At 44.3% G+C, this 10,596-nt stretch overlaps 1 pseudogene; it reads left to right on the top strand.

The window, feature by feature from the left end:
- Window positions 1-2,217: 2,217 nt before the first annotated feature.
- LOC110306547 lies at window positions 2,218-2,684 on the top strand (annotated as a pseudogene).
- Window positions 2,685-10,596: the final 7,912 nt, after the last annotated feature.

Raw genomic sequence — 10,596 nt, 5'->3', positions numbered from 1 at the left:
CAAGAAATTATTCATGGATTGAGTGTGTGGCTCAGTGGAAGAATAGGTACATAGCATGCACGAGGCCCTGGGTTTGACCTCAGCAACACGCTGTAAAATTAAGAAATCACTGAGTATATGGTTATTAATATTAGAGAATATAATCAACTAAAATTCAAAGTCATATTTATCCTATTTTTCAAATCCAGGGTAGGCTGCAGGAGACATCAAGTTTGAAAGCAGCAGGGTTCTATTTAGACTCTATCCTACCACTTTTCCCCCTTGTTTTTGAGGGTCTCACCATGTAGTCTAGGCTGGTCTTGAACTCACGATCCTCCTACCTCAGCCTCCTGAGTACTGAGATTGCAGGTGTGTGCCGCCAACCCTTTACAAGTGTGTAGACCTGTAACATAACTTGGTAAGCCTCAGTGTTCACTGTGGAGAGCATAGCCGTATCCATGTTGGGGTGTTGGTATGGAGATTAACTGAGATGGTGCATGCAGGAGTGCTCAGGCCTGTGCAGGGTGCTCGTTCTGCCCCGTCCCTCTCTCTCTACTGTTTTATATGAAGGATTACGCCTGTGTTTTATTTTAGTCAGCTCCCCCTCCCCCGTTCTTGGCTTTTCTTGTTGTTTTTGTTCTTGTTTTTTCTGGCTGATCTTGTCTCTTTGGTTTTCCTCCTTCTCCTCTCTCTGGATGTTTGTTTTGCACATGTTTATTTTTCCATCATGATCTTTCCTTGGGTTCTTTTTCTCATTTTCCTTTTTGCAGGCGTCTTTTGTTTTACCTGGGGGCTCTAAGCCCTTTGCACATTGATGTCAACACTGATTGCTGATTTTGGACTTTGCAGGGGAAAGGGAGGGGGCGAGGTGTGGGAGGGCAGCTCTTAAGAGCCCTGGAGAAAGGATGTTGGGAGGTTCAAGTGGTCAGTTGCTCGGCTATCCATATTTTGCAGACACACACTTCAGTTCCTGGCTGGGAGTCTGACACTGTTTCCCACGAGTCCTCGGGGGTTTTTGGATCTGCCCAATCCCATCTCTCCCTCCCTTCCAGTCTCTGCCTCATAGTGCTGGAGCTAAGCTTTCCCCTTTTCAACTTCCTGCTTTCTCTCCAGCACGGTATACATACAAAGTTCTTCTCTGCTGCAGAACACCCACTTGGAGGTGTGTGTGGCGATTGGGTTAGGAGGAGTATGTCGTTGTTGATAATAGCAATAAGAATAATAGCTACAGACGAAGAGCCAGTACTCACACAAGGCCAAAAACCAAGACAGGGGAACTCTTGACCCTGGCCCACAGGGGACAGAGTCTAAGTGGAATCCAGACAATCTAAAGCCTAGGAAGAAACTCAGGGAGTGGTGGACGGTGACATAAGGGGAGCCCAGGGAATATTTCTGTCATTTTAATTTCCACAGACTTTTATTCATCACTTACCCAGCCCTAAGTCATGTCCTAGGCTCTGAGTATAATTTATTGAGCCCGTATGAAAAAGATCTCTACCCTTAAACAGTTTCTAAGTGTTCCAGTTGCAGTTTTAAAAGTTGTGTCGTTTTGAAATTAATATCTAGTGTTTTAAATTGAGATATAGTTTTCTATCTTTGGAAACACCACAGAAAGGAACCTGGGATTTGACTGCAGCAATGGGTTTTGTGATATATATATATATATATATATATATATATATATATGGAATGGTTAGTAATATGCCATAATTAGTAATTATATGTCATCATCATTGTTATTATTGATGAGGGGTCTCCCTACAGAGCCTTGGCTATCCTGTACTCACTACGTAGACCAGGCTGGTCTCAGTCTCACAGAGATCCACCTGCTTTTGCCTCCAAGTTCTTGGAATTAAAGGCCTGTACCACCATGTTTGAACAACAGTACGTTTTAATTTTTTTTTTTTTTTGGAGGCAAGGTCTCAGTATATATCCAGGCTACCCTTGAACTTAGAATCCTACTGCCTCAGCCTCTCAGGTGTGTAGGTTATAGGTGTAAACCACCATACCTGGTTATTTCTGTATGGAAATTTCAAGGAAACATAAGGATAATGTCAGAATAAATGTTCATTGCTTGTTACTCAACGTCAATAATTATCAACACGTAATCTTTTTTAAAAAGACTTATTTTGCCTTTTCGCCAAGATGGAGCTGAAAGCGAAAGCAAAGAAGGAAGCTTCTGCCCCTCCCAAAGCCAAAGCCAAAGCCAAAGCCAAAGCCAAAGCCAAAGCCAAAGCCAAAGCCAAAGCCAAAGCCAAAGCCAAAGCCAAAGCCAAAGCCAAAGCCTTGAAAGCTAAGAAAGCGGTGCTGGAAGTCCATCACCACAACAAAGAAGATCTGCACATAATCCACCTTCAGGCGTGGTGGCCAAGGATCCCGAGGAAGCCACCCAAATATCCCCGAAAGGGTGCACCCAGGAGAAACAAACTGGAGCACCAAGCTATCACACCATACACCACTGACTGCGGAGTCCGCCCTGGAGAAGACCGAAGACGGACAACAGTACGCTATGTTCATTGTGGGTGTCAAGGCCAGCGAGTACCAGATCGAACTAGCAGTGAAGAACTATGACAGTGGTGTGGCCACAGTCAATACCCTGATACGGCCAGACAGAGAGAAGAAGGTTTGATTGATTGGCTCCTGATTATGGTGCTGTGGATGCTACTGACACAATTGGGATACCCAACATAGTCCAATCTGGTTAATTCTTATTTTTCCACCATAAGAAATAGTTATTATATTCTTAACTCCACCCCACCCTAATGTGTGTGTGTGTGTGTGTGTGGACATGAGTGCAATTGCCCTAGGAGTCCAAAGGCACTGGAGGTCCCGAGTCCTGAGTTACAGACAGCTGCGAGCTTCCTGGTACATGCTCTTGGCCATATCTCTAGCCCCTAACAATCTTTAAACATCTTTTCCTCCAGTATTTCCCTGAAACATGTCAAGACATTTCCTCTGCACTTCAGTATGCACTGCAAGTGGACAAAGGTTCTCTCTACATAGCTGCTTGGCCATTATGACCTGCAGCAAAGGTAATGATAAGTCTGTAATACAGGCCAACATAAACTCTGCACAGACTTTTCTAATTATCTCAGATTCTTTTCTTATAGTTGGCTTGTATGGGCTGGGATCAAAGCCAAACCAACCCATTACCTTTGGTTGATCTGTTCTTAAAGCTCTTATCCTCCTGTGATAATAGTGTCTGTTCCCTCTTCCCTCTAAATGGTTGGGTCCAGTTGGTTTGCTTCTCTTCTCTGCTCTCTTCATGATCAGAGTGCTCTTTTCTGTGACTGCTGGGAGTGTGAGCTTTTAAGGTCTCATGCCCTGAACAACACGTGGTTCAGAGGGTAAAAATGCCTGGCCCTCTTGCTTCTCTTTGAGACAACTCTGAAAGGATAGCTCAACTTCCAAGCTCTGCAAGGTGACGGGATGTCAGAGGTCTTCTTTTCTTTGCTTCCCTTTAGGGTGTCTTCCTGAGGCTCCCCCCGACCAGAGAATTGAACACAAGTCTCAGGGAAAGGATGTTCTAGGAGAGCTGAGGGTCTACCAGGAGTGATCCTAGCAAGCAGAATCTAAAATGGGATTTTGGAGTTGGGTGTCCCACCTGCCAACTGGCAGTATAAAGGAGATTTCTGATAGGTGGGATCCTGGCAGCTCCTACAGGCTCAGAAGTGATGTTCAATAGAGGGTAAACTGTCACAGGGCCTTGAGGAAGGGAATGTGTTGTCAGGGACTGTCTCACAGGCATTTGGTAAACTTGAGACAACTTGGATGGCTTTGGCTGGGGGCTACTGATGCAGTGGGGACAGGGCAGTGAAAATCTGCTCCTGATTAATCATTCACCCTGGGGCTTCCTTGGCAGCCTCCAATGGGTTTCTTATCTCTGCAGACAGAGGGCAAAAATGGCTATCCGACCTCAGACCTAAATGGAAGGGTAGTATGGGTCTGGTAGTCAATGTGGTTGTGGTGTGCAGGTTAGACCCAGATTGGGTCTTTCCTGTGACTGGGGATGGAGGTATCTGTATCTGAATTAATGTACTGGAGGCAGGACATCATTGGATTCCCCTGAGATCTCCAGCCCTGCAGAAATGGCCATGTTCCTTCTATTAAAGCCAACTCTCCCCTTGTTTCCAGAAGTTCTCTCTCTCTCTCTCTCTCTCTCTCTCTCTCTCTCTCTCTCTCTCTCTCTCTCTCTCTCCCCAAGGGGATGAAGAACAACTCAGAATTCTTCATATCTGCACACTTTACCAAAGATGTGTTAAGCATACTGAATGAGCAATAAGGGACAAGTCCNTCTTTTACCCCCTCTCCCTCTTAACTTCTATCTTCTGTCTCTCTCTCTGTCTCCTCTCTCTCTCTCTCTCTCTCTCTCTCTCTCTCTCTCTCTCTCTCTCTCTCACATAGCCCAAGGGGATGAAGAACAACTCAGAATTCTTCATATCTGCACACTTTACCAAAGATGTGTTAAGCATACTGAATGAGCAATAAGGGACAAGTCCTTAAGGACTTTAAGACACCTGCCTTTCAGCAGACAGGAGATGATCTTCCCAAACATCTGAGGGTCTATTGTTTCGGAGAAATGCCCAGAAATCAGGAGTATGCTAGTGCATTCTCCTCAAAATGAAGGATAAATAATAGAATTTTAATCTTCCTGATGCTAAAAAGGAAACAATACACTTGCTAGGTCAATCTGCTCTTAGGGGCAGATTGCCTATGGGTAGAAGTCAGGTTTTGACCTGTTTGGCATGGGAGCTTTTCTAGGCTTATTTGGGGCTCTTTCAGGGAAAGGATCTGTAGCAGGTTCAGACTGGGAAAAGCAGCCCTGTTGTTTGGGGCACATGATATGAACACTGGAAGTACTGGTGATAGAAAAGATGTCACAAAGAATATACAGCAAACTCTCATAGGGAAATCGCAACAAATGTCCACAGGGTTCTGGCTCAAGGCCATGCTCATTGTAGCAGAGATATGCTAGACCGTTCACAAAACAGCTGCTTTCAAGTTCCTAGCCCTTGTAGTTTTGGATTGTCTAATGACCTGTGGCCAGAGCTGGGTTTTGTCAGAACCATAACATTATGAGACCAATTGGTAGGACGCAACAGGAATCTTCTGTAACTCGGGGGCAGCATGTGTTAGTACTTTTGCCTAACAATGACTGAAATACTTGAGAGAGCAACAAACAGGCAGAACGTGTATTTCGCTTCTGGTTTCTGTTAGCCTCTGGCCTTTGGCTCCGTTGATCCCGGGCCCATGGTGGGTGTCCTAATTACAGTTGCTATTGCTGTGATGAAGCACCATGACCAAAGCAACTTTCGAAGGAATGGACTTATTTCAGCTTACATTTCCATGCATCTCTGAGGAAAGCCAGAGCAGGAACTCAAATAGGGTAGGATCCTGGAGGCAGGAGCTGATGCAGAGACCAAGGAGGGGTGCTGCTCACTGGCTTGCTCCTTCTCGTTTACTCAGCCTGCTTTCTTATAGAATCAGGATCAACACCCCAAGGGTGGCACTGCCTGTCATGGGACCTTATCAATCATGAATTAAGAAAATGCCTTGCAGCTAATGCTTAGGGAGGCATTTTCTCAGTTGAGGTCCCTCCTTTTAGCTAACTCTAGTTTGTGTCAAGTTGGTGTAAGACTAGCCAGCACAGAGAGGTAGAACATTACAGCAGAAGAAAGGAGAAAGTAGAGGAGGAAGTGGACAGGAAGTGGAGCGGAGAGACAGAAAGGGCCCAGACCCAAGATCTTTATAGTCCACCTCAGCAGCCTACCTCTTCCAACAAGGCCCTGCCTTCTGTTGCTCTACCACCTCCCAGTTCCCGCTTCAAAACTTGAATCCCCAGTAGATCAAATCCCTCATGAAGCCAATGTCTTTGGTGTCTAATTGTCTCTGGAGAAGTCAGCATTTCCAGAGGTGTGCTTAACTAATTCCCTAGGTAACCGTCATGCAGTGCTTCTGAGATTGTGGACAAATGGATGGGAGGACACAAGAAAATTGCAGAGAGGTGGCCACAATGTGGTCCTACTGTGGTACACTCGCTCTTTCTCAAACAGCAAATATGAGTCAGGTCCCTGTGAAGGCACAGGATGGTCTTCTGGCTTCTACATGATTGGTTTTGAAGTGCCAGGATGCCCCGGTGGGTTGGCTGAGTCCTTCATTCTAACTGTGGTGCAGTTTAACCTTTCTTTCCCCATCCTGTCTGTTCCACTCCCTTGTGGGAGCTTCCCCTCTTATATCACATGATCTTCTGTCTCAGAATTGATTCTGAGAGGGCCCTAAGGTATGGGTCATTCCGTCAATAGAGTATTTGATAGCCAGGAGTTGGTCGATTCTTTTCCTTATAGCATGGTTTTATCATCAATTGTTTTTCTAAAATGTTTCTGTAAAATGATAGTCATGGCTGGAAAGTTGGTAGATTCAGATGTTACCCTGGGCTTCCTAACTATCCCATCCTAAGGCGCACAATGTTAGGATGCCTGGCTTCCATGGTTAAAGCTGATTGGTATGCTTGGCTCTTGTTAGCCTGAGCCCTCTAATATAAGTGTCTTTATAGACATGTGGTGCACACCTGTAATCCGGCTATTGTGGAGGCTGAGAAGGCCACTCATGTAGTGAGTAGTGAGTCCCCATCACAAAACAACAAAAAGAGGTTTTTACAGAACCCTAGTTTTCCTCTCTCCCCTTTTTTTCTGGTTTTATTTTTTTTTGTTTTGTTGTCTTCCTCTTCTCTTTCTATCTTCTCATCTCCATGTATCTCACATCTCTCCCTGGTGTGGGACAGCCCTGGACCCCATGTGTCTCACATCTTCCCCTGGTGTGGGACAGCCCTGGACTCCAAGATTGATGACAGCACACTCCGCCTCTTGGGAAAGGAAGAGGAAATGATGAGACAGAAACACGGTTGATAATGTTCAAGTCCTGGAATGCTCTTACTTCAACTCAATGGGCATCAGTTTCATAATAGATATAGACAGACATTTTATACTGGTCGGACATTTGATACTCTTTCATCACACACATACTCCCCACCTTCTGCCTCACCACCTTTCATGAAACATCTATTGGTGTGGTTACTCATGACCCCTAAGAAATGTGAAGGGGTTTTGCTGAGTTGAAATGTTGTTTTGCTTTGCCAAATAAAAGGAAGGATCCCCTTTGAACACATGACTGATATCCAAAGATAATGCCTCATTCTGTTATTCCATCAAAACATCAAAACAGTTGGAGGGATGGGGCATCCTGTCAGCTGTGGTAGTGGCATTTTCGTGGGTGTGGTTTTGAGTGTAGTCATCACCAATTGGCTTGCAGATTACTCCATTTGCACTCAGTGTTGGCCAGAGGCTCATGTTCATGGTGTTAAGAGAGTCAGTCTAGGGCTTGAGTGGTAGCTCAACAACAACAATAAGATTTAAGTTTGTTTATTTGGAAAAAAAAGGAAATTATTTGACAATGACATGATCTTTTGTACAAGGTTGGCTCTACTCCATATTTTAACTGAAGTTTTCTGTCTTTTTTTGTTTGTTTGTTTTGTTTTGTTTTTTCAGGCACAGAAAATAACTGGGAATAATAAGGAATTAGATTATGAAATTCAAGGAGAAATTAAATGTCAGTCTTTGGCGAAGGGAAAGAACAAGAAATTAGGAAAGTGGTAGAACCAGTTTTCTAAGGACACTTTTTTACATTTTTGTGATGTCTCTGTTCATGGGGGTGGGTGGGGTGGGGGGAGACAGAGACAGAGAGTCAGAAAGAGAGATGATATAGATGATAAACACACACACACACACACACATACACATCTATTTATCTATCAAGAGACAGAGGGACAGAGAGAGACACAGAGTCAGAAAGAGAGAGATGATATATATATATATATATATATATATATATATATATATATATATATGTGTGTGTGTGTGTGTGTGTGTGTGTGTGTGTGTGTGTGTGTTGAGAGAGACAGAGACAGAGGGACAGAGAGACAGAGAGGCAGTGAGACAACAACCGGCAGGAGTCAGATCTTTCTTTCCGCCGTGTGGATCCTGGATGAAGCTCAGGCTGTCAGGCTTAGGGATAAGCATGTTTACCTGTTGAGCCTATAGACCCCAGGCGTTTTATTTTTGTCATTTTTCTGTGTTGCTGGGAATCAAGTCCAGGGTCCGGCCCCTGCCTGCCAAGCTTTGTCACTGAGCTCCGTTCTTAACAACGAGGAAGTTTTGATACAAATGCATGCGGAAAGGCGTTCTCACTGAAGAGGACCTAAGTTCTGTCTTTCTACACATATGCAAGCAAATCTAAAACTGTTATATGTGAACTATTTGAATGTAAATCCATTTTAAAAAATGAACAGCAACATTGCAGAGCAGTAGTGCAATCAGTGAGGTGCTGATAAAATCACAGTATATGCAAGGTTTGCAAAAATCTGCTCTCTTGTTCTCTTCTTAGGCTAGGAACCTGGAAGGGAACCTGGCTTATGCAGATACTTGTTTATCTTTGGTGATTTTATGAATCTTCATAAGAATTGACTTAGGAAAGGTAATACTAAGCACCATTAAAGGTGGGACAGTGAGCTGGGTGCTTTTCCTGATAAGAGGCCATTTCAACCAGCCAGCAGATGGCTCATTGGGTAAAGTTGCTTGTGCCCAATGGCCTGACTTCCATCTCCAGGACTCATATAGTGGATGGAGAAAACTGAGTCGTGCAAGTTCTCTGACTGCCATGTCATACTAAGACGTGCACATGTCTGCACGCTGAAAACCGAGGTATTTAAGAGACAATTGCTTCATGTGTGGACCTTCTTGGCTTGTGGTTGGTTCAGACATACTACCTATAAGTGCATTTTAAAGCAATTATGGAAATTTGATTATTGATTGGTATTGGACGATGTGTTAGTTACTTGTTGCTACAGCAAAATGCCTGACAAAAGCTACTTAAGGATGGAAGGATTTATTTTGGCTCATAGTTTGAGGGTCCATTACAGTCCATCGTGGCAGGGAATCATGGCGACGGCGGGAATGTGAGGCAGCTGGTCGCCTACGTCCTGTTGAAAACAGAGGGTAATGAGTGCGCATGTGCAGTTTGACTTTCCTTTAAACTTAGTCTAGGACCCCAGCCATTGAAGGAATGGTGCTACTCACGTTTAGTGGGAGTCTTGTAGCCTCAATGAACTTGTCTCTCTGTCTCTGTCTGTCTCTGTCTCTCTCTGCCTCCCTCTCCCTCTTCCTCTCCTTTTCCCTAGCTTAAGCTGCATTGAAATTCACTATGTAGACTGGGTTGGTCTTGAACTGACAATCCTTTTGCCTCAGCTCCCAAGGGCTGTAATTTCAAGTCTACATCAAGTCCAGCTATGATTTGTTTTCTTAAAAGGCTGTAATTATAATTCCTTGAGAATCTTTGAGAGGCATCCATTCTGTGGTAAGATGTTTAATTTTGCTTTGGTTTTGTTCCAAATTTCCAGAGACTCATTTGAATAATGATGTTTTTGTTGTTTTCAAATATTTTTTAATTATTTATTTCATTTATATGAGTACACTGTAGCTGTCTTCAGACACACCAGAAGAGGGCATCAGATCCCATTAGAGATGGTTGTGAGCCACCATGTGGTTGCTGGGATTTGAACTCAGGACCTTTAGAAGAGCAAGCAGCCAGTGCTTTTAACCACTGAGCCATCTCTCCAGCCCATTTTCAAATATTTTATTGCATTCATTTCTGTCTTTATATTTGTTTGTGTGTGCAAATGGCATGACAGAAGACAAGGACAGCTTGTGGGGAGTTGGTTCTCTCCTTCCATGTGTATCTCAAAGACTGGATTTAGGTCGACAGGCTTGGTGGCAAGCACCTTTACCTGCTGAGCCACATTGCAAGCCTCGCTCTTTTTTTTAATATTTAAAAATTATTTTAAAATTATGTGCGTGCATATATGTGTGTGGACATGGGCACCTAATACAAGCAGCCATAGAGTCCAGAAGAAAGCATGGAGCTAGAGTGTCAGGAGGGTGTGAGCCACATAGTGAGGATGCCGAGAACTGAACTCAGGTCCTCTGCTAGACCAGAGGATGCTCTTAACCACTGAGCCACCTCTCCAGCTTTCGATTTTTCTGAGTCAGTACTTCCTGCATCTTTGGCTGGTCTTGATCTCACGATGTAGCTGAGAATAACTTTTATCTTCTGATTCTCCTGCTTCTATCTCCTAAGTGCTGGGATTATGGGCATGTGCTACCATCTCCGGGGCGTTAGGACACTGTGCATGCTGAGCAACCACTCTACCAGCTGAGCTACATCTCTTGCCCACAGTCCTTTATTTTTAACTGGAGCAAGGAAGGTGGGTAGTACAATAATTGCCCCTGTTTTGACACTTTGAACCTTCTTCAGAACTGTTCTCTTGTTGCATGGTCTGTCCACTTACAGATTATCCCAGTTGACTCTTAGCTTTGCAAACCAGTCTATGATGGTCCGTACAAAAATGAGGAAAGAACTACTTTTGGATGGTTGTTGGTGGTGCACGCCTTTAATCCCAGCATTCATCCAGGAGGCAGAGGCAGAGGCAGAGGCAGAGGCAGAGGCAGAGGCAGAGGCAGAGGCAGAGGCAGAGGCAGAGGCAGAGGCAGAGGCAGAGGCAGAGGC

This window comes from Mus caroli, chromosome 12 (assembly GCF_900094665.2).
Source record: "Mus caroli chromosome 12, CAROLI_EIJ_v1.1, whole genome shotgun sequence".
In the NCBI taxonomy this organism is placed as follows: Eukaryota; Metazoa; Chordata; class Mammalia; order Rodentia; family Muridae; genus Mus; species Mus caroli.
This window is presented reverse-complemented; position numbering and strand designations above follow the sequence as displayed.